This window comes from Halichoerus grypus, chromosome 13, assembly GCF_964656455.1.
Source record: "Halichoerus grypus chromosome 13, mHalGry1.hap1.1, whole genome shotgun sequence".
Lineage (NCBI taxonomy): Eukaryota > Metazoa > Chordata > Mammalia > Carnivora > Phocidae > Halichoerus > Halichoerus grypus.
In genome coordinates, this window is record NC_135724.1 from 84170050 (window position 1) to 84190300 (window position 20251).

A 20251-nucleotide genomic window follows, 5' to 3' on the forward strand; every position below is an offset into this window, starting at 1 on the left:
CGCTGACCCGAGCGCCCCAGCGCGCGTGCGGAGCGCGGGCAGCTCCGCGCGGACTTAGCTGTGTCGCGCGAGGGAGGAGGCGGGTTTTCCCCCGCAAGGGAAAGGTAATTCCAGGGCGCGTCGCTGACCCCCTCCCAGGGAAAAGTCCCCCAGGAGGCTGATACCCTCCTCCAGCCCTCCCCTCCAGCCAGCCTCCAGGCTGTTCGGGGAGTTGCCTTTTGAAGCTCAATTTATTATTGAAACATTCAATAAAAAAAAGAGTGAGGCCGTGACCGTCTTTTGGTCTCCTAGCTGTCCCCACCCCCAGAGGAGGTGTATTTGTGCGGGGGGGTGGGGAGGGGGCAAGGGAAGGTTCTCGAGGCCTTTTCTTGCCCTGGGGGCCGTGACGTGAGGACCCAGCCGGAGCCTGCCTGGCGGCTGCCTCCCCCCTCCCCTCCCTGGAGCCCGCCAGCCCGGCCCCAAGTCCCTGTCACCTTCGGGCCTCTTGAATGGCCGGCGAGGAGGATTCCCCCCCCCCCCCATCCTGGACTTGCAAGGGGATCGAGGTCGGGACCTTTTGGAGAGGGGGGTCGAGCCCCTTGCATCTGCAGCCAGGCACGTGGGGAGCCCCACACCCCCTCCAGGGCTGTCTCCCCGGGTGAGAGGGCAAACAACGGGGGGGGGGGAGATGGGGCTTGTAGGGCCGGGGGACCTTTGGGGCCCTAGCTTCCCCGAGGGCCGGGAGAATTGCAGGGCGCGCGCTACTGCGGCGGGCGCTGGGCCCAGGGGTTGCGCGCGGAGCCTGCGCCCCTGGAAGGTGGCCGTGGGCACGGTGTGCCCAGCGCGCTATCCCTCTCGATTCGGGGAGCAAAGAGCCTTGGCCTGGGAGAGGGAAGGAAGGCTTTTCTCTCCCAGCCCACATCCGCTCCCCCTCCCCAAATTCTCGGACAGTGCTCAGACGAGTTGCCAGTCTCTCCTACAGCTCCCCCCCCCCCGCTTTAATCTCCTGTGTATCTTATTTGTATGTAGTGATGTTAATGAGTAACTCTGGTGGCGCTGATGGACGGGGGGTGAACCGCTCGCAATCTCTCTGGATTTCGTTGCCTATTACTCACCTGGCGCCGGTCGCAATCTCGCCGCGGGCTTTATGGTGGCGGCGGCCGCCGCGGAGGCCACTCGGGGCAGGCGCCTTCGGCTTTTTTCCGGGCTTCGAGTGCCACCTATCTGTCTGGCCCACGAATGCGCCCAGGTCGCCGCCGCTGGCTCGGCATTCCTGCGCCTCCTGGGTTCCGGAACTTGGGCGTTTCACCTTTGCCCCTTCTCATCCTCCCCACCCCAGCCGGCGCTCCCCTCCTTCTCGGACCCCCCACCCCACTCCCCACCTCCCAAGCATCGGAAGAAACAGTGGTCTCTTTCCTGGATATCACTTTCACTCCTCTTTGGGCCCCAGATGAGAAAAACAGTCCTTCCCGTCTTTGGGTTTCCAAAGAGAGTAAGGAAATCCCGGAGGGGACCCTCTCATCATTTTCTGGCCAAGCACCCTGCTGCTTGGCGTAGAAATCCCCAGCAGTCCCCCAACCCCCCACCCCCCCCACCCCCGACCGAGCCGGGCAGGGGATAACCTGTGTGTTCTTGGTGGGCAGATGGAGGAAGGATTCCCTCCTCCTCCAAATTACATAATTCACATTCTATCCTGGATGCGACTTCCCTTTGCCTGGGTGCGCTCTCTGTCTTTCTTTAGAACTCTGGAACGTTTCGGTTTTTACCCTGGCCGCGTCTACAGGGACAAAGGCCGCCGCTCGAGGGAGCAGCAGTCCGTAGGGGCCCCGGCGAGGGTCAGCTGCGGCAGCCTGCAGGGCCGAGCGACTTCGTGATTTGTAGATTTAAGGTGACAAATGCGGGTGCCGGCGGGAGCCCTGTGGCCCCCGCCCCCGGGGGAGGTCGGCTCCAAGCCTGGCTGCGCCCAGGCGTCTGAGGCCGGCGGAGGGGCGGGGGTGGGGTCGCCTTTTGCTGTGCTTTGAGCCGCGGGTAAAGGCGTCCGGGTTCCTGCTGACCTCCCGGCGCTAATTGCAGGGGCCGAAGGGCGCGCTCCGGCAGAGGCAGGGGTCACGACCCTGGGCGCTCCCTCCTCCCGGGTCCGGCAAGCCCGTAGGAGCGGGCTGTGTGCACGCGGGCGTGCGTCCGTGTGTGCGTGTGCGTGTGTGTGTGTGTGTGCGCGCGCGCGCGCGCACGGCCTCCCTCTGGGTCTGCGCGGGCCCGGAACCCACTCTTTCTTTGTGGGGAAAGTTCCCGGCGCGTAGGCCCTCAAAAAAAAAAAAAAAAAAATTCCTTCCAAGAAGGAAAACCCTTGTTCTGACCTTTCCCCTAAGCCAGCAGACAGGGAGCCGCCTTCGGGCGCTGCAAGCGGCTGGACACGCTTGGCATGCGCGCGCTTTCTGCCTCGCTGGTTTCCAAATTCGACCTCGCGGCAACCAGCCAAGCGAGAGGCTGCTGGGTGTGGGTGCCAGGCCGCGTCGTGGGCTCTAATACACAGAGCTGTAGATGTGCGTACTCAAGGGCAGCTCTTTGGGTGCCGGCGCTCCGGGGCGGAGGACCTGCAGGTGTCACAAGGAGATGCGTGTGTGTGCGTGTACTTGTGCGTGCTCCATCTGCAGACGTCTCTTCCAATTTAGATTTCGAAGTGCATGCGCCAGACAGTTCCGGATGTAGATGCATTTGGTTGTTTTACAATCAAGATGCGTATAATCAAGACGTATATGTTGCAGATGTCGGCGTTCAAAGTACACGTAACAACAATAATAAAAATAGCTGGCATGGAGAGGCACGTGCACGTGCCAGGCGCTCGGTTAAGCACCCCACAAAAGTCACCTCTTTTCATGCTCACAGTTCACCCGACAATGTGGGTATGACTTTTATCCCTGTTTTACAGAGGGAGGAAACTGAGGCACAGAATCGTTAAGGCACTTACCTGAGATCAGCCGGGAAACCCGGAGCCAGAATTCCAGGCGAAGTGGACTCCAGAAGCCACTTCAGTCGCCATACCTAATTCAGGCGGAGGTGTACATACCTGTAATGCAGTTGTCCTGGCTGTAGAGAAATCTACGGGCGTGTTCCGGCTTTTCGTATGGGTCTCACGCGCTCTTCGTATGGGAACACTTGAATTTCTCCAGGCATCGGTCGTGCGGTGGTGGGAGAGTCCAGCTCCTGTTTTGGCGTTCCATTCCCCGGCCCTTTCTCCCCCGAAAGACCTGTCGGGGCAAAGACCGGAGGCTTGGGGCCTTTGTTCGCAGGCAGAAGTAGCGAGAGGTGGAGTGGGGACAATACCCCTATTTAAAAGCGCTGGAGCAGATACCCGTGTTCTCCTTCGGGATCTGAGTCGGGAGGGAGCGGGAATGACAATGGTGCTGGCGTGTGCCAGGGTGGGCAGGGCGACCCCCGCTAACTCCAGAGGGTCCCTTTCCCGCGGGGTGGGAGAGAGGGACCGGGCTTCTCCCCCGCCCACCCATGGGCCTCGGATCCTCCCCCACATCCCTCCGCTTGCTGTGTTCCATCTGTCCAGGCGCAAACGCCAGGGACGGCAGTGGGGACTCTGCCCGCACAAGGACCATTTATTCTTTCCTGCTTCGACCCTGCCCAGCTTCCAGGACCCTAAGCAAATTTAGTTTTTCCTGCCCTCTTACCCTCAACTCTCTGCCCTCAGCTGGGAGCTCGGCCAGTGGGGAGCCAGATTCGGCTGTGAAGCGGGGAGAAGGGGTGTGGAGAGCACAGCCCTGCGTAGGAAAGGGGGTGCCCGCTTAAGGGTGCGCGGCCCAGTTGCCTGCGGCCTGGGCAGCTATAGGCCCCACGCACCTGGAGAGCCAAGGCCGGGGTCCGGCTGCAGGCCGGGCAGGGGTGACACAACACGCTGCCTGGGTGTAGGGAGTAGGGACCCCTCTTCTCTGCCCCAGGACGCAGAGCGCTTTCTGCCCGGCAGCTGAGATGAAGTCAAAAGGCCTCTGCGTGTTGGATCGCTCAGCTTGGGTGCGGTCCCTGGAATAGGGGGCGGGTGGGGGCTTAGCGAGGGGACAGTGGTACCATCCGAGCTGTCCGGATCCCCCCCACCCCCACCCCTCGCCCAGTCCAACGTCCCCAGTCAGCCAGTCTATCTGAGCTTTTGAAATGCGATCCCCGAGCCACTTCGGTTTCCCGCTAATGACCGGGGCTCTGGTTTCGGGTTGGGGAGTCGCATCGGGAGGAGAGGATTGCTTCCTCACGCCCCGCGCCAGCCAACCCTCGCCTAGGCGCTCTTCCCGCCGGCGCGGTGGGCACAGGAGGGTGCGCCCCCCGCCCCTGCGAGGTCCCCAGAGCGTCAGGGACACCCAGGCACGGACCTGACTCGCGTGCGCCGCCGACTCCCTTTCTGCCACTTTTGCGGTGCGGTTGGCCCCAGTCCCCAGCGCGGGCGTCTTTAACTCACTTTGGCGGTAGCTCCAGGAGAGCGCCAGCTGTCTTGGGGGCTTTATTTTTTCACCCCCATCCCCCAATCCTCCCAACACAGCCTGAGAGCCGAGGTGTGAGCCTGTTAGGGGACCCAGCCGAATAGTGTACCCATCATCCCAGTCACCGCCCGGCCTTCCCCTGGGCGCCCCACGCCCCCGCGAAGGCCAGCCCGGGTTAGCTACTTGGGTATTCTCTAGGGTGGGTGCTCTTAACCGAAGCCAGACCTCATGACTTCAGTGAATCCGCAGAAATCCTACAAAGAAGTTTGTTACTATGCATACATTCGGATCTGGGGGCAAGGGGGACCCTACAGTTATGCTTAGATTCTCAGAGATGTGTGAGCCCGACCAAATTAGGACCCTGTCACTGCTCTGGGGACAAAAAGAAATGACAGAAAGTTTTAGGGTGGCCTCTGGAGACTCTTGCCTTGGCCAGGTCAAATTTAGCTTTAGGGACTAGCTCCATCTCTCTCACCTTCTAGGACACTGTTTCCTTGCTTGTTTTGAATCGAAGCCTCCCGACCCCCAGAGCCCCAGCCGGGCATTGTCTAATTAGTTGACTAATTAATGATATTAACTCATCAGCCAAATGATTATGAACAATCATTATCACCCCTAATGAATTCTGTGTTCCTCTCCTGTTGCTAGGCTTACCCCCACTCCACTCCCACAGGCAATAAAAGGAAACCACTTTTCATAAAACAATTAGTTTTTACTGCATCCCTCCCACCTCAAGATCTAGGGTGAGGGGAGCAGTGGGGGATGCCCTTTGTGGAGAGACTGCTGGGGTCCATGTTGGGGGCTCTTGGACCTCCATACCCCTTCACTGGCCGCCTCCACATACATCACAGTGATACGGTGATATATATGGTCAGGTTTCATCTTTGTTGGAATCTTCAGGATTTAGTTTTTTCATTACAGTCACATCTGGTGGAATCGGAGGCTTGAATTTTGGGATATGGATATATATGTGTTGGAGGGGGATCCTTTGGAGTCTGAGGGTCACCTGAACCTTTTTTTCAGTGCAAAAATTAACAAGGTGAAGGCTGGGACCTTGCTCAGTGCTGAGAATGCTTTTTAACTTTACCACCCAGCACAGCCTAGAACAACATAGACATCTACCCAAATCGTGTGTGGGTCAAGTCTAAACATGCTCAGGGACCCCACTAGCTTGGAAGGCAGAGAGGTTGGAGTGGATACATTTTTAAAAGTCCCCTGCAGGGCACCTGGGTGGCTCAGTTGGTTAAGCAACTGCCTTCGGCTCAGGTCATGATCCCAGAGTTCCCCCATCGGGTTCCCTGCTCAGTGGGGAGCCTGCTTCTTCTTCTCTCGCCCCCATGCTTGTTTTCTCTCTCTCTGTCAAATAAATAAATAAAAATCTTAAAAAAAAAAAAAAGCCCCCTACGTCTCTACATGCTTTCCTCTGATTTCTTTCACTTTTAAATTCAGGCAAGCACCCTCACAGCCCAGGAAAGTTCACAAGCACTCAAAGGAACATCCTAGACATTGCAAAATATTCAAGGGGCGGGGAGAACCGTTCCTCCTTCCTCTCCTCTGATAAAACAGGATCCCAGGGGAAGCCCCTCACCACCCCTCGTCCTGCCTAAATAAATCCTCTTTGGTCGTCCTTGGCCACTTAGGGATGGATTTCTTCCTGGCGTCAAGACAAGATTGATTTCAAACAAGATGTTGTAAGCTGAGGCTCCCTACTTCTCTCCGCCGCCGCCACCATCTCAGCCCCCAAATCAGCAAATCCTCCGCCAGCCTCTACTTCATCCAAACTGCCCCCCCCCACCCCGCCACCCCAGGCTCTCTCGCAGGCACATCACAAGATGTGAGGATGCTGAGGCCAGTGTTTGACCACAACCTGTCTGTCTCAGGGAGCCGAGGACGTGGCGCTTTTTCTGTTTGTTGATAAACGAGCCATTTCTGCGCTGGTTTTATTTGACATGAAAGCGCTTCTGGCGTTATTTCCCGTATTTCTTGATCCCTCCTGGTCTCTGAGCAGAGATCTGAGGTGAGAGAGAGTAAACAGGAAGGGGGAACTGCAGTCCATCAACAGTAACGCTAGGTTCCTCCCAGGGGAAAAAAAAAGAAAACAGAAAAAAAGAAAAAAAAATCAAGCTACCTGTTTTGCAGAGAGAGCTCCGGGAAGGGAGGATCCATCAATAAAAGCAGCTAATTCCAACTTCCTCCTTCGCCTTTGCTTGGCCGTTCCTTTGCCGCCATCTGCTGGTTCTGCGAGGAAGTGCACGCGCTTTCCAAGACTTCTGCGAGACTTTTTCTTTTTCTTTTTTCTTTCTTTCTCTTTTTTCTTTCTTTCTTTCTTTCTTTCTTTCTTTCTTTCTTTCTTTCTTTCTTTCTTTCTTTCTTTCTTTCTTTCTTTCTTTCTTTCTTTCTTTCTTTCTTTCTCTTTTTCTTCCTTCTGTTCTCTCTCTTTTTCTCTCTCTCTTCTCTCTCTCTTTCTTTCTAATTCATTCAGCAAATAGTCGTGACTGAGACACGGTCTCAGTTCTCCTGAGATTTGCATTCTAGTAAAGCAAGCTTCATGGCCATTCTTTGAAAATGAGATACAGAGAGAGCAGGGTATCCGTCAGAGGAAAGAGTTGGAATTTAGAGGCAGAGAAGTGGGACTAGAATTCTGAATTTGCCCTCTACTCGCTGGGTATCTGTTGGCCAGGTGGCTTCACTTTTCTGGGTCTCAATTCCTCAAAGTAAAACTGGAATAATGATATGCACAGGCAGGTGTGCTGGGCAGAGCAAAGGACAAATAATATTTGCAAAGCACCTGCTCCATCAATATTCCCATTATCTTCCCTTTTTGGAATCATGCGACTAAATTTCAACAAAAGCAGAGTTTATTTAGGCAGTTTTTCTTTCTTCTGGATTGTTCCAGAATACTACTTCCTTCGCCTCTGCTACACGATCACCAGCAATGGAATTCAACCAGTGTTTGTTGAGTGGGGATCCTGGGTATGGGTTTAAAAGAGTCCAGGGAGAACGAGATGAGACAGATCTTCCAGCTCCCTGTCCACTTTCTGGGCCCTCCTGCTGATCACACAGGTACGGAGAGCAATCCCCAATGATTATGGCAGATCCAGCTACTAGTACCATCCTTTCGCACCTGTGGTAATCCCGTTCTTATCTCTGCTCCTGCCTGCCTCCCCTCAAATCCACCGGCCGCATGGCAGCAGGACTCATCCCATGACGCTCATCAGCTTCAGTTTCAGTGATGCCCATGGCCTGGCCCCTAGCACCAAGAGGCATGTCTGGTCTGACCCCTACTCATCTCTCCAACTTTACTTTGCCTGTTCCTGAAAATCAAGCTATAATGGCCAAGTCACTCTACTCCTTCTACCCAACTGAAGGTCTTTGCATATACTGTTGCTTAATAGTGAATTAGCTGTTCACTACTGACATTTTGGGTTTTTGTTTTGTGTTGTTTTTAAAGATTTTATTTATTTATTTGAGAGAGAGAGAGAAAGCATGAGCAGGGGGAGATGCAGAGGGAGAGGGAGAAGCAGAGTCCCTGCTAAGAGCCCCTAATACCTCTTTCGCTGAGCAGAAAACAATTGTACGTAGATAACGAATTTTATTTTCATGTTTCTCTCCCCTAAGAGAATGTAAGCAACCAGAGGGGGACCTGGTGGGTCTTATTCACGGAGCTCCTCAGCAGGAGGAGGCCTTGCAAATAATAGGCAATTAATAAAGGCTTCTGGTATGATTTTGTGCTACTGATTAAGGCTGCTCTCGAAGTTTGTTTTTGCCGAGTTTCACCTGCTGGACACTTGTAGGGCAATTGGGACCATTTCCACTTGTCTCTCCAGCCTCTCTCTGATGTCCTTCGAGGTTTTGATGGTCTAAAGCAGGTGTCACCAAGGTCCACAGACTATGGCCTGCAGGCCCGGTTCAGCCTGCCACCTGTTTTCATATGGCCTGTGGGCTTGGAAAGGTTTTTATATTTTTAAATGGTTAGAAAGGAAAAAAAATCAAAGGATGTATATGACATGTGACAATGACTCGCTATTCAAATTTTAGTGTTCATAAATAAAGTTTTATTGGAATCCGGCTACACCCATTCACATACATACCAGCCGCGTCTGCTTTCTCCTTAGGATGCCAGCGTGAGCGGTATGACCTGCAGAATCTGCACTATTTACTGTCTGTCCTTTGGCAGAACACATTTCTCCACCCCAGGTATGAAGGGAGGCATGGCTTCTGCACCCAGTTTTCCGAATGGAAAACGACCACCCATCCCAAGAAAGTCTGGAGCCCAGTTTCTGTTATATTGACGGGGAACGGGAAGTGCAGACGGGGGCCCAGTTACTTGCAGGCTGGATGCCAAATGGGTTGAACGAAGCCAAAAATCATTTTAAAGTTGCACGAAATGCAAACAAGCTCCAGCACGTGAAGACATCCAGCGCTTAGTAGGGCCTCAATAAAATAGTTGTTCCGGGGCGCCTGGGTGGCTCAGTCGGTGAAGCGTCTGCCTTCGGCTCATGATCCCGGGGTCCTGGGATCGAGTCCCGCATCGGGCTCCCTGCTCAGCGGGAAGCCTGTTTCTCCCTCTGTCCCTCCCCACGCTTATGCTCTCTCTCTCTCTCTGACAAATAAATAAATAAAATCTTAAAAAATAAAATAAGATAGTTGTTCATTTACAAAAGGTCGCCTCTGAGGACAGGAGCCCAGGATCTTGGAGAAAAAGCAAGACGGAGGCATTTTCCATTTAAAATGCCTCCGCCAAAGGTTAAAAAGAACAGATTGCAGGAGTCAGAGGACAGTGAATGGGGGTGGTTTGTGCACATGAAAGGTGAAAGCAGCTTTGTGGTCGATCCCATTCTCAATGAAGTAAAAGCAGAGTGCCTAAAGCTGCAAGACGAAAGAAAGAAAGCCGAGCCGCCAGGGATGACTTTTTTGGGGATTTGCTTTTCTTTTTGCTGAAAGGAGGAGACATAAAGTCATATTTATTCCTTGACTAATGGTTTAGCAATTCAGAACACAAAGAGGCTACAACAATGTCCTTCTTAAAATTATTTTTTCTTCTTTTTCTCTTCCTTTCTCTCCTTCCTTCCTTCCTTCCTTCCTTCCTTCCCTTCCTATTCCAGATAATAGCCTTAACTCTGGGAAGCACAGAGAACGTAAGAGACCCCCCCACAAGGTTCTGCATCCAAGACATGACTGAGTCACAAAGCTGGGGCCTCCCCTTCTGTGTCCTTTTTCCAATGGTGCCTCGCCTCCCTCTCTACCTCGGCCTACACGAGAGTCTCCTTATTTATCATCCGAAGCCTCAGGATTTACAGAGCTCAAATCCAAGCTGAAAATGCAGGCAATTACCCAGATAATTTAGGTAAACGTTGGGGTTGTGTGGAGTGTTTTAACATCCATGTCTGAATTATTGGAGTAATTGTTCCCACTCCTACTTCTCATTGTGAGGTTGAAGAGGCAATTCCCCCCCACCCCCCCGACAACCCCTGTTTGTTTTGTCCAGGTTGAACAAGCTGGTAGCTAAGGAGAGAGGGCTGAACAAAACTCCAGGAGAGCCGGGCGGCTGGGCGAACTCCGGAGGGCCGAGCCAATTTGTGTTGGAGGTCAATAACCTTTGTGTTTCCATAAAAACCCCATCCAGGAGGCACACTCAATCCCTAGCCCGTCTTCTCCCCGAACAAGCTCCCAACGTAGGAAACATCAAAGAAGCAATGGAGTGTGTGCGCGGTACGTATGTGTGCTTGTGTTTAAAAAAAAAAAAAAATTAAGCAACTAAAGGAGAATTTTTTTAAAAAACACTGAAATTAAGTCTTCTATAATTTCTTAGAAAAAGAGAATGAATTTTGGAGTCAGGTACTTATGACCACCCCCTTCCCTCTCCTCATCCCCCACCCCCAGGCCCATGCTTCCAATTCCCTTATGAGCTACGTGACCCTGAGAAAAGCTTAAGCTCCTGGAGCCTTCACTTCCCTCCTCTTAAAACAGGGCTGATAATGACCCTTGCTTTATAGGGTTGTTGGAAAAGAGTACAGATCCAGCAAAGAGCCCGGGACTGGCACACAGTAAGTCTGATGCGTGCCTGCTGGTGGGGTCTGAGGGCCCATCTGCTACCGCGAACGTAATCACATGCATTTCCAGAAACAAGGCAACCACCCAGGCTTCTTTCCTGGTCAGCACACCGCCCCCCACCCCCGCCCCCCCAGACGAAACAGGAAGGCATGTGCCCCATGGACACCCGAACAATGGGAAATCCGTGCATTAAAGTTTTATAGACTGCAGTAGCCTAGTTCAAACGAAACAGGCTCTGGAGAAAAGCAAACCGGTGTCCAATGACATCAAGTAGAACCAGGAGCCCAGAGTACATAAGCTTCTTGCCTCTGTTCTCATTTATTGCTGCCAGTTGGGGTAGCAGGGGGTCGGCAGGCTCCCTCAGGGTTAGAGATAAGGAAATGAAGTCCCGGAAGGGTCAAGGCTTCACGTCAGGACCAGAGAACTCGGCATTCAGTAAACACAAGGCCAACACAGCAAGCAAAGGGGAATAGGAAAATGCTGAGGGTGAATAAAGACATTTTTGTGGTAAACTCAAGACAGGTGTACTGGCCCCTTCGTGGCCATGCCATCTCCCATTCAGGACCCACACTCGTATCCCACTTGTACATGGGATTCACCTTGGGGAGCTTTTAGAGGACCCACCCCAGGCTGGCCGCATCGGGGTTCGGGGGATAGGTCCTGGCCTTGGGATTTTTTCTTTAAAAGCTCTCCAAACGATTCCAAAGAACAACTAAACCATTTGGAGTTATTGGTCATCCCTACAGGGTATTCCTAATCTCTAGTAAGTCATGTTTAGGAGTGAAAAACAGAAAATTAATCTTTTCTGCTTTTCGAGTCAAAAGATGCATTGAAAAGAACAAGAGAGAAGACCTGAACCCCTAGCCCTAATATATATTAATTTTCTTCCCTGCGGTCTATCTTCAGTGGGTCCCCGATGCCCTGGAGTCCTTTGCAGAGTTTGCTGACGTTGCGTAAATGTCCATTTTTCTAGCAAGATGACCCGTGGCTTTCATCAAATGTTCAAAGCAAGTGGATAGCTATGCCCTTCTCCCCAAAAGCTTAAAAGTCACTGCGCCAGGAGGAAATCAAACTGAGTATATGCCAGGAAAGAGATTGGGGATGGGGCTCAAACTCTGTCTCGTGCCACCCAATCCACTGCCGTCATGTCCAACATGGGGCCAAAGCTGCTCAAGATCATGGCCTTACTGTCTTTGATTCTCCTGGCCCCGTGCCTCCTTGAAGCCTCTCCATTACCTTGACCCCACGGCCCTCTGGTTCTCCCTCCATCTCCGGCCATCTTCCTGCTGAGTGCACCTGTGGGTTCTTCCTCTTTGCCCAACCATCATATGATGCAGCCTCGAAAGTTCCACCCTCAGCCCTCCTCTGTTTTTCTCCTTGTTCCCAGGGCTCCCTAGTCATCCGCATGTTGGCCATTTCAAAACCGGTCCCTCTCTGGGCAGATCTTTTTCTGAGCTCCAGGCTCATGGACCTACTCGGTGTCTTCACCTAGACATTTCAATCGTACCTTAATGGCTCTAGATTCAACCTGAATCCAATATCCCTGCTCCCCACTGACCCAAACTGAGCATGTCCACTTCTGCATTCCCTGTATCGTTGACTGATACCCATCCATCCTTCCAGCCCTCCAACAACTATCTACCAGACCCCTCCACTGTGCCGGGCATCATGCTAAGGGTTAGGAATGGAGACATGCCCAAAGCCGATATATCTCTGCTCTTGTGGCATTTACAGCCTACAGAAGACAATCATTAAGCAAGAAAACACACAGATGTATATAAACCTACATATTATAGGAGCTTCTCTGAAAGAAGAGCATGAGGTCCCAGGTAAAGACACAATAAGCTGATTCACAATCTCACCTGGGACAAATGTATGCCTGAGAAATCCAAGATTAACATGGACATCCCAGGAGGATGTGGGAAGGTTTCCTCAAGAAGTCATGGGGGTGGGGGGCGCCTGGGTGGCTCAGTCGGTTAAGCATCTGCCTTCGGCTCAGGTCATGGTCCCGGGGTCCTGGGATCGAGCCCCACGTTGGGCTCCCTGCTCCGCGGGAAGCCTGCTTCTCCCTCTCCTACTCTCCCTACTTGTGTTCCCTCTCTCGCTGTGTCTCTCTCTGTCAAATAAAAAAAAAAGTCACTAGGGGGGCACCTGGGTGGCTCAGTCTGTTAAGCGTCAGACTCTCGATCTCGGCTCAGGTCATGATCTCAGGGTTGTGCGATCAAGTCCTGAGTCTGGCTCCATGCTCAGCGTGGAGTCTGCTTGGGATTCTCTCTCTCCTTCTCCCTCAGCAACCCCCCACCACACACTCTCTCATACTCTCTCTCTCCCTAAAAATAAATAAATCTTTAAAAAAAAAGAATGGAATGAAGTTCATTTATTGGTTCAGTAAATACTTAGTGAGCGTCTACTCTATGCCTTGCCCTGTTTAGTGATGACCAGACCCTACACTGATGGGGCTCATTGCCTCTTCAGTTCCTGCTTAAGGGAAGGAATGTTACCCCCTCCCGAAAATTCTTAATCTTTTTAAAGCCATAAACACATTGGATAAATTGGGGAAGCTGAAGAACCCCTTCTCGGACAGAGGCTTTTAAGTGAATAAAATGGAATACATAGGATTTCAGAGGAAATCAAATACTTGATTAAGTATGTTGAAATACACTTCTTGGGCTCCTGGGTGGTTCCATCAGTTAAGCATCTGCCTTCAGCTCAGGTCATGACCCCAGGGTCCTGGATTCGAGCCCCGCATCGGGCTCCCTGCTCAGCGGGGAGCCTGCTTCTCCCTCTCCTTCCCGCTTGTGCTCTCTCTCTCAAATAAATAAATAAATAAATAAATAAATAAATATGCCTTTTAAGAGCTTCATTATTTGGACTTAGAGGGTATCTCCAAGGTGAAAGTGATGATCCAGGTTGTCACCCCTGTGAGCCATGGTGCCCTCCAAACTCGTCCACCTGACTCCATGCTCTGAGTGTGTGATTACAGGATAATTTCATCCGTTCAACTTGCTGAATGGATCCCACCTTCCCCCATGAGATTTTTTTCTAAGAGGATGCTTTGCTCAGGGGACCTGAGAAACTTCTTTCCTTGGCACCTGTGAAGTTCCTCGTGGATTCATAATTTGGATTTCTGATGGACATGTCTGATTTCGGCAGGGTTGTGAGTCAGCCCATTCTACATATATTGCCCACTACAAAAATGCTAATTCCACGCATCATTCAAAGTCCCTGCACCAGCATTTTTTCACAGGAATCCTGAGGATAGGAATTTGAAATTAGTGCCTTTGGTGATTCTCAAAATCAGGGGTCTGCAGACTTTTTCTGCAAATGTCCAGATAGGGAATACATATATTTTAGGCGTTGTGGGTCCCATAGCCTACAACACAACTACTCAATGATGCAGTTGCAAAAGCGGGGTGTAGACAGCCTGTAAACGAGCAGGTGCGACTGTATTCCCAAAAATTTATTTATAGGCACTACCATTTAAATTAAATATCATTAAAAAAATAAAAATAAATAAATTAAATATCATTTTTACATGTCATGAAATATTATTCTTCTTTTGACTTTTTCCAACCATTAAAAAAAATGTAAGGACTATTCTAGGCTAGCAGGTCATAGTAAAATTGGTGGCATGCTGCCTATTTTATTTTATTTTTAAGATTTTATTTATTTATTTGAGAAAGAGAGCATGAGCAGGGGGTGGGGCAAAATCCTCGCTGAGCAGGGAGCCCAATGTGGGGCTCAATCCCAGGACCCTGGAATCATGACCTGAGCCGAAGGCAGACGCTTAACCGACTGAGCCACCCAGGCGCCCCCCATGCTGCCTATTTTAGTTTGACAACCTTTGTTCTAGAAGAACCCACATTTTCAGGGTGGAATTAGCTCTTTTCTGGTAACCTTTCAAAAGCACGATCACATCTCTGAATGATAGCTTTCTGGTGATGTGATGGGGTGTCTCAAGAATTATTGAAATAGGGGTGCTTGGGTGGCTCAGTTGGTTGAGCCCCCGACTCTTGATCTCAGCTAGGGGCTTGATCTTAGGGTTGTGGGTTCAAGCTCCACGTTTGGCTCCACTCTGGGCATGGAAACTACTTTAAAAAAAAAAAAGAATTACTGAATTATAGGAATTTCTGGGTGTTATAGGCTGAACTGTGTCCCCTTAACATCCCAATGTTGAAGCTCTAGCTCCCAATACCTGAGAATGTGACTTTATTTGAAGGTAGGGCCTTTAAAGAGGTGACCGAGTGAAAATAAGTTTATTAGGATGGGTCCCACTCTGGTAGGACTGCTGTCCTCGCTCGAAGAGGAGATTAGGACACAGACTCGCACAGAGGGAAGACCACGTATAGATGCAAGAAGGTGGGCATCTAGTAGCCAAGGAGAAAGGCCTCAGAAGAGACCTATGCTGCCAACTCCTTGACCTTGGGCTTCCAGCCCCCAGAGCTGAGAGATGATAGACTCCCGTTGCATAAGCTGGCCAGTCTGTGGCACTTTGTCCTCGTGAATGAACACGCTGGGTGCTGGGTGCACCTGCCACACAATCCCGCTCTTAGCCTTCCCAATGACCCTGTGAAGGAGGGATAGCAGTTCTCTTGTCTACGGGGGAAGGCAGGAATTGGGAGAGCCAGATCGATTGTCCAAAGTCACACGGTTACAAAGCAGCTTAAAATTCAGAGCCCCTGCTCCACCTTGCATCCCTGTGTGTCACCATCACCATCGGACAGAATTTGTTCTGTCCACAGAGAACGTGAAGTGTGACAGAGAGCTTTGGGTAGAAGAAGCCTGTTGGCAGAAGCAGACGCTGTACATTAGGAAACCAGAATCTACCGAGTGTTGAGCTATGGGAGGCGGCCTCAAGGAAGCCCTTCCTCTCCTTGGAGCCTCCATTTCTGTCCCTGTGAAATGGGCACGCTGGACCAGTGGGATTCCCAAAGCTCTTGGTGACAGCATCACAGTAAGACTCAAGGCCAAGTGTCATGCCCACGTCAGTTAGCTGCTGCTTCTAGAAGATTTGTTATATTTAGCCTCAAACTCTGGTCTCACCAACGGAGCGCCATGTTTCATTGGCTGTCCGCCATATGAGAGCTGACAGAAAAAGGAAGGCACACATTTATAGCCAAGGAACCCCGTAACTATCGTGTGTGCTCCTTCCTCTTGACTTCAAAAACACCCCCCAGTGCCATTTCCTTTCCGTGGCAGTGTTGATTTTACGAGCTCAGCAAGGACTACCCGGGTCCCCTCCCTCATCAGGAATGCCAGGATCGGCTTTGTTGTTGAAGGGCGGGATTGGCGCCCGCACATGGGGGCGTCTTTGGCAGGAGGTTTAATGAGTTTTCCGTCTTTGGGGTGGTGGGTGCTTCCTTGATTCCACACCCTCTCTCTCCCAGGCTTGGATTGTGCGCTCTGCCGCCAGGCGGGCGGAGAACAATCCATCCTTTCTGAACTGACATCAGTTAATGGGAGTGGGGAGGAAGTGCCCAAGAGCAGGGGCGGTGGGAGGGGGGAGCAGATCCTGCTGACACTGGGAAGGCCCCAGAGGCTGGCATTACAATGTCAGCCCCCCCCCCCATAAGGGGCTTGTGTTCAGTCCGTTTTCTGAGGGTCAGCAGAGAGCCCCGGGTGGGCGGAAATGGGGTAAGAATGCAGTGCATTTGTCCGTGCTGGGGAGGCTCGAGGGGGCCCCCCGGGACCCTCCACCACGAGGCTCTTGACAACCACTTCAGACAGACCCCTGAGTCTTCAGAGATTAGTGAAAGGCAAGTGGGAAGTGGGGTGGGAGCCCCGCGCCCCACCTCGGGGCTCCTGAGGCGTTAGGGCGTGAGGTTTTGACTGGGAATCAAGAAGCATCCACACTGTTCACTCTTTAAAAAAAAAAAATGACTACCCTTCCCCACCCTTGAAATCTCAAGACACGAGGTGTTTGGGCCAAGGCCAGACTCAGAAATGACAAATGTCTGGTATTAAGGACAAATTCCGTTTCCTGAACAGAGAGGGTTAAGTGTGCTCTTCAGGATGGGACCTTTGGTTAACCAGGGTCCGTACGTTTTAGGGGGGCAAGCCAGCCACAGTATTCCCCACCTCACTCCCCTCCAACCAGCATAAGAACAAGAGTGAAGGGAGTGAGCTCCTGGCATATGTTTTCAGTGGGGGCGAAGATTGATTTGGGGCGGGGGAGGGCAAAAATCTTACTCTGTTTATGCATAAAGCACAAATATGCATACAGTACATAAGGGCACTATCTATGCTAGAAGTGCTCGGTACCTTGGAAATGTTCCCGTGGGAGCTTGAGCACTTCTTATGCGGGGTACTCCCCGCCTTGCGGATGAGGACACGGGTCTGGTAAGCTAGGTGGCAGCCCCCCCATGGTCACTCAGCTAGTTCAGCGAATGAGATTTGAACCCGGATTTCCCCGGTTCCCCAGCTCACTACACAAGGGTGTCTTGCATAGACAGGCTCCGAATGAGCTAGTATAACAAAAATGACAATAACTCCCTTGTAGCGACCCAGGAGGCTCCTGGCAGCCACTCCAGACTGACCCCCCCCTCCCCCGGGTCTTCAGACGTGCTAGACACCAACTAGTGAGCTCTGTGATAGTGAACTCTCACGACGAGCCCTTGGTTTTCGTTTTTCGGATGGAGAAACTGAGGCTCAGACAAATTAAGAGTCATTCGCCGATGATCCCACAGTAACAGGGAAATGGGAACAATGGGGCGTGAGTCCAGGCCGAACCCCTGAGTGCAGACCCCTGATCACTTCCCTCGTCCGTTCCTTTGTCCGCTCATTTTCCCTTCAAGCAAATCTGTCCTGAGCATTTCATAGACTGTGAGCTTCTGACAGCTTCCTCCTTGAGACTTTTCTTTCTTGGTTCCTCATTGCCCCTCCCCCCTCCATCCAGAATGTGGCTGGAAAGAGAAGGTCCTCTTGTGGGGATCAGAGGAGACAAAGGTTCTGGAAAAGCTGGCCAGGCCTGGAGCACGTGTTGGTTCCGTGAATGGGAACAAAACACTTTGCTCCTCTGGGTCTCCGCTTCTTCATCAGTTAAAAACAGGGATGATCATACTGGTCCCCAAGAGTCGTCATGAAGTGCGAAAGGAGGCGGTGTATGCCAAGCACTCGTGAGAGGCCTTTCCCCGAGGACAGAGACCCACTTCTGCTGGCATTACTCGATCAGGGTCAGCGGAGAGGGTGGAGGGGTCTGGGTCTGGCCTCCAGACTCTTGGGACGTCCATCTGTCACTCACATTCTGACCATCGCTGTATATGGCAACCACGTCCGGGAGAGTCCAACCTCGCTGAGTCATGCACGGAGGGTCCTTCCCACTGAAGTCAAATGTCATTCACTCACTCATACACTCGCTCATTCATGTGCACATCCACTTATTTATCCTACGGTAGTTAATAAACTGCCCTTCAGCACATTATGCATTCTGTATGGTTGCGCAGGACTTCGCCCCCACGGATGAGATGGTCAAGGTCAGTGCTCACAGGACAGAGGGGGCAGGGAGAGGGAAATACCAAGTGAAAAAATGCACTTGATAAACACTGATTGTGATAAGTGCAATGCAGAACGTAAACAGACTGACGGGAGACAGGGAGGGGCCGAATCCCACCGAAGGGCCTCGAGGAGATAACATTGGAGGTGACATCTCACAACCAAAGACAGCCAGGGAAAGGGCTCAGGTCAGAATCAGAACACCTTAACAGTAACTCCCCTGTTTGTTGTCATTAAAAAGTAATTCGGGATCTTTCTTTTTAATCTGGAAACAAAAAGAAGATTTAATAAAATAATGCATCAGAAAGTGCTTGGTACAAGTCTGGCATAGTTTCTTTTTTAGTAAAGATATTATTGTTTTGCAATCGAATTTCTTTCCTTTTTTTTTTTTAAAGATTTTATTTATTTGACAGAGAGAGAGAGAGAGCACAAGCAGGGGGAGTGGCAGACAGAGGGGGAGGGAGAGGCAGGCTCCCCGGTGAGCAGGGAGCCCACATGGCCCCGATCCCAGGACCCTGGGATCATGACCTGAGCCTAACTGCTTAACGGACTGAGCCACCCAGGCGCCCCGAATTTATTTCTTTAGAATACCAAAACCATTTTTTTCCCAAGTCCACACCCGCAAACGCCTTTCCCCCTCCATCATTTTAACACTTGCAAAGCCTGGCAAGATGCTGCTTCTTATCTCACCATTATATCCATACAAATAGGTATTTACTTTGCAAGTTAATTCACGATTTTTCCCTCTTTAAACCCCTGTAAGCTTCATCTTGGCAGTTGCACCTCCGGGGATTCCTCCAGGATCCATCCCAAGAGGTGGGAGGGCAGGAGGTGAGATACCAGTCGTTATTGTTTTTTAAGGTTTATGACACATTCCACCCAACTGACCTTCACAGGTTCACCCTCCCAAAGGAGGAGAATGTCCAAAGCGAACTTTCTCCATTCGTTCCCTTCTTTCCTACGAAGGAGGGAAGGAGTGAATTCTTTCCTCAGATCCCTGTCAGTCGGCCTGCTGGGGAGGACTTCATTAGGACTAATGATCTCTTGTCTTTGTAAGCACAGGTGACGCCACTGGGTCGGTCTCCCAGCCGGTGGAGGGAGACCTTCCTCGACACTGAAATGCAACCACCTCTCTTGGAAAACAAGGGTGGGATGGCTTTGTTCCTAAACTGACTGGGGACAACAGCCCCAGAGTTTTAGAAAAACAAAGGTAAGAGACTGCTGGAGCCAGTTGTTGGCTTCTGCCCGTCCTGCCAAAGATCCCCTCATTTATTCATCTACCGCCTCGTGCCTTCCGGAATTTTAAAAGAGAAAACAAACATTTGTTGATTCATTCTTGTCTCCTGCGATCTCAAACCCCAACTGTGTTTAGGTCTTAAGGAGCCGAGGAATGCACTCACCAAAATATGAAATACGTCAAACTCCACTAAAGCAAAAGGTCTTTTAGAGGGGAGAATTGCGGGGGGGGGGGGGGGAATGGAATTTAGGGGACAAGGGTCTTTTTAAAATACATTCTGGAAAGTCTGACACATCTCCAATATCCAAAGTGAATGAACCCCCCCGCACCTAGCAACCAGTTCCAACAATCATCCTAAATTTGGACAAAGACCTTTTTTTTAATATTCTGGCTTTTGGGGGACCCTCACTCCACACCTTAAAACGCACCCACGTTACATAATAGATACAATTTTCTGTGGCTAATGGAGTTGAGCTTTGGCACGACGACATAAAGTTACATTTTGCCCATACTTGAGTCTTCATTTTAATTTGGGAAAGTACCCACCCTGTGTGAGACTGGCCCCGTTTCAGACATGCAAAATGACATCCAGGTCAACAAAAACCTCTTATGACAATAGGGCTTTAGGTCCAGGGGGTCTAGGGGAGGAATTGTCACAGATCCAGCCCAAACTTCCCCGACCGATGGAAACAAGCATCAAAGATGGGAGATTTTCGCTCCCTTTATTTTTGCTCTCCTGTCTTGAGCGCTCTGTGGATTACGCTAAAGTCCTTGGTGTCACCATCTTATAAGTTGCACCACACCTAGTGCTAGGGGATATTATTACTCTTCCTATTGTCTCTGTTGTTTTTATTAATGAGCCAGTCCCACTGTTACGACTCGTTTTCATAGGGAAATACAGACTCAGAGTGTTACAGCAACTCATCGAAGGTCACACAGCCCCTGCTGGAGTCGAATCCAAACTCCGGTCTTATCCACTCGCCCATGTGATCTCTGCAGTCAAAAACCCAGC